This window comes from Glycine max, chromosome 4 (assembly GCF_000004515.6).
Source record: "Glycine max cultivar Williams 82 chromosome 4, Glycine_max_v4.0, whole genome shotgun sequence".
Lineage (NCBI taxonomy): Eukaryota > Viridiplantae > Streptophyta > Magnoliopsida > Fabales > Fabaceae > Glycine > Glycine max.
The window spans coordinates 44,982,869-44,987,213 of NC_016091.4; positions in this window are offsets into that span (position 1 = coordinate 44,982,869).

Genomic DNA, 4,345 nt, shown 5'->3' on the forward strand with positions numbered 1-4,345 from the left:
ACATGATTCATTTTAACTTAAGAAAAAAATTCTTTATTTTTTTTTTTATTTCCTTCTCCAATAAATGCTGATTATATATTGTCAACTTGTGATCAGTTCTTCGTTTTCAAGCTCTATCTACTTTATTAATTTGTTTGTTTCAACCCCTCCCCTCCAGTGTGAATAATGATTTTTCAAGTTTCAATGTTTATCAAATTTTCCTTTCTCCGTGAAATGAAGTTCTTTATTTGTTTATTTTCCTTTTTTATAGTTATTTGTTATGTTTAGATGTAGCTAAAGTTTTTTCTTTTTAAGAAAAGTTATAGTTGAATCTATTTCATTCGATTATATATACCATTTTTACCTGGGCAATTAAGAATTATTAGATTAGTGTGATGGTTCCTGCAAATTAAGAAGTAGACAAGTATCTACAATTGCAGTAAATCAATCTCAAGCGAAACTAGTATAATACGGTACTTGTATGCATATATCATTTAGTGATAAAAGAGAATCTCAAAGAAGAAATATCTCAGGGGAAGAAACATAAAGAGAGAGGGGAAACTGTCATAATACCCACGCCCCACTCTACCCACAATTCCACTAATATAAGATAGTATTAGTTCCTAAAACGTGCAGGCACATTGCGCATGCGGTTGCTCCTTCTAACAGAATTGTGCACATTATCTTTTCTACTTGGATCACCCTCCATGTGTTCCTTTGATGTCACACCTTCAGCATTTTTAATCATAACATTACCCTCCCCATCGAAAAGGACCTTGTCTGCAAGGTCAAACGTTGGAAACTATTCTTGAATGTATGAGAGAGCTTCCCATGTGTAAGCCTTAGAACCTTCCCACTAAATCAACAATTGAGGGATCCAAGAGTTATCTAACAGAACCTTACGAGTATCAAGCACAACTATAGGTTGCAGTTGTGACCCTCCAGATGATGAGATAGGAGGCAGGGGAATATATTGAGATACAGGATCACCCTGACACAACTTCAACAATGAAACATGGAAAACAGGATGAATTTTGGCGTCTGAAGGGAGCTCTAATTTATATGCCACATTACCAATCCGTTCTAAAACCTTAAAGGGATCAAAATAGTGTATGGACAATTTTTGGTGGCGTTGAAGACGCACAGAATGCTGCTGGTAAGGTTGCAACTTCACAAAAACAAAATCACCAACTTGGAACACAACCTCAGTTCGCTTCCTATCAACTTTCACTTTCATATGCAATTAGGCCTTTCGTAAATTGCTTTTCAATTCAACAAGTAGACGGTCTCGCTGCACCAACTGAACATGAACATCGAATGGTGTATCATCACGGACAACACTAGGAATGATGGTTGGAGGGTCTCTACCATATAAAATATTGAATGGAGTCATGCCTATTGAAGTTTGGAAGGAGCTATTATACCATAATTCAGCCCATGGTAGAAAAGAAACCCACAAATGAGGGTTTTCAGAGACAAAACAACGTAAGTACATTTCAAGGCACTTGTTCAAGGCTTCAGATTGCCCATCCGTTTGAGGATGATAAACAGAGCTTATCCTCAAAGAAGTGCCCTGCAATTTAAACAAGTGCTACCATAAAGAACTAGTAAATGTCTTATCCCGATCAGAGACAATAGAGGTTGGAATGCCATGCAATTTCACCACATTCTGAAGAAACACCTCTGCTACCTGTTGTGCTGTAAAATTGGACCGTAATGAAGCAAAGTGAGCAAACTTAGACAAGCAATCAATAACTACCAAAATAACATAATACCCCTTTGATAGTGGTAAACCAGTGATAAAATCCATAGCCACATCTTCCCAAACTTGAGTAGGAACAGAGAGAGGTTGTAAAAGGCCAGCGGGGTGAGTTTAAGAAGCTCTTTGACAAATTTGGTAGTTTTTAATAAATTCACAGATATCCTTACGCATATCATGCCAAAAAAAATAAGTAGCCAATCGAGCATAAGTGCGAAGAAATCCAACATGACCACCAATCGGAGAGGAATGAAATTCAAGTAATATACGTGTGATAAGTTCACGTGCTTCAATGGGTATGATTACACAGTGATGCAAAAATAGCAACCCATTCCTCAATTTATGTTGCGGCATGGAAGCAGGATCATACTGGAATTGTTGGATCAATTGTTGCATGGTTGGGGATGATGCAACCACACCCTTGATGTCATTTAGAAGGTTTGCTTGAGGGTTGGAAAGAGCCATATAGAAAGACCATGATAAAGCATCAGCAACTTGATTAGTGGGTCCAGGTTTATACTCAATCGAGAAGTTGAAGTCAAGAAGCTTAGGTAACAAGGACTCTTGCTCTGGTGTTTGAATGATTTGGTCCGTAATGTGCTTGAGACTACGTTGGTCTGTCCAGATAATGGAATAATGACCAAAAAGGTAATGACAAAACTTAGCCACTGCTTCAGTAATTGCATACAACTCACGAACATAAGCTGATTGCTTCTGCATACGAGAAGAAAGCTTCTTAAAGAAAAAAGCAATTGGATGGCCATTCTGAGACAAAACAACACCAATTCCTTGGCCTAAGGCATCTGTTTCAACAATAAATGGTTGAGTAAAATTAGGTAGAGATAAGATCGGGGTTGTGGTCAAAGCTTGCTACAAAGCGCAAAACGCAACATCCGCTTCTGAAGTCCAACGAAAATCATCTTTTTGCAAAAGATCAGTGAGGGGTCCCGCAATAGATGCATAACGATTAATGAATCGACAATAGTATCTGGTGAGACCAAGAAAAGCCTTCAACTGAGTTACTATGGCGAGACAAGGCCAATCTTGGACAGCTTGGACCTTAGAAGGGTCCATTTCAACCCCTTGGTCAGAAACAATATGACCCAAGTACTCCAGCTTGTGTTGTCCAAATGAACATTTTGACAATTTAGCAAATAGCTGATGTTGGCGGAGACAATCCAACACTATAGCTAAGTGCTCCAAATGTGTTGTCCATGCGGGGCTATAAATCAGAATATTGTCAAAGAAGACAAACACAAATTTTCACAAAAAAGGCCAAAAAACATCATTCATCAATGCCTGGAAGGTAACCGGTGCATTAGTCAAACCAAAGGGCATGACCAACCACTCATAATGTCCATTGTGAGTCCTGAAAGCTATTTTGTGGCAATCTTCAGGTCTGACCAAAATTTGGTGATACCCAAAACGTAAATCCAACTTTGAAAAAAACTTAGAGCCCTTAAGTTCATCAAGTAATTCGTCTACTGTTGGAATAGGAAAGGAATCCTTCACCGTTACAACATTAAGAGCCCTGTAGTCAGTACAAAAACACCATGAACCATCCTTTTTGCGAATTAAGATAACTGAAGCTGAAAAAGGACTAGTACTTGGCTGGATAAGGCCTTCAGCTAGCATCTCCTCCACCATACGTTCGATCTGAGTCTTCTGAGAGAAGGGATAGCGATAGGGCTTGACTCAAATTGCAGAGACACCATCTTGTAAAGGAATAGAATGATCCTGAGTGCGTGGTGGTGGGAGACCCTTTGGAACATCAAAAACCATGAAAAATTGACGTATGATAGCCACCAAGTCAGGATGTAAGTCAGCTGGCAAGTCCATGGAATGAGTAACCGATGAATCATGTGGGGAGCAAGATAAAGTATATAACTCAGCAATAGCATGAGTAGCAGAATAACGCTTAAGATGGTGAAATTGCGCAACAGAATGGCAGTAGGAAGTGTCTCCCTGTAAGGTCACAAAAGCATCATCCAAATAGAACTTAATACTAGTAGAGCTGTAATCTGCAATGTGGGCCCCTAATGTGGCAAGCCAAGATGCTCCAAGAACCACCACTGCACCTAATACAGGCAAAACATATGCCGGGAAACGAATGGTCTGACCACTAATAATGAGAGGTAAGTCGCGGACAACTCCTTCCGCATGTAAATAATGCTCTTTCCCCACCATCACTTTCACATCTGCGGTAGGTTCCATAGGAAGCTGAAGGTTGTGGGCCAAACGAGATTGAATAAAACTATTTGAGCTACCTCCGTCCAAAAGTACTTGCACCAATTTTCCTGCAATGAAACCCTTAAAGCGGATGGTGGCACAACTAGGAGAACCTTGATAAGCCTGTAACGAAAGATGGTGAAGTAAAGCAGTAGAATCACTCTCTACAACAGGACTTGGAGGAGCCATGGAATCCTCTAAGGATGGCAGTTCCGACCCATCAAGATCAGAGAGAAACAACATGAGGTGTTTATTAGGGCATACATGTTTCCAAGAATACTTCTCGTCACATGTAAAGCAAAGGCCCTTTTCTCGACGTATTTGCATTTCAGTCGATGACATGTGTTAGATGGGTGGTAATGGCTTGGTTATAGGCTT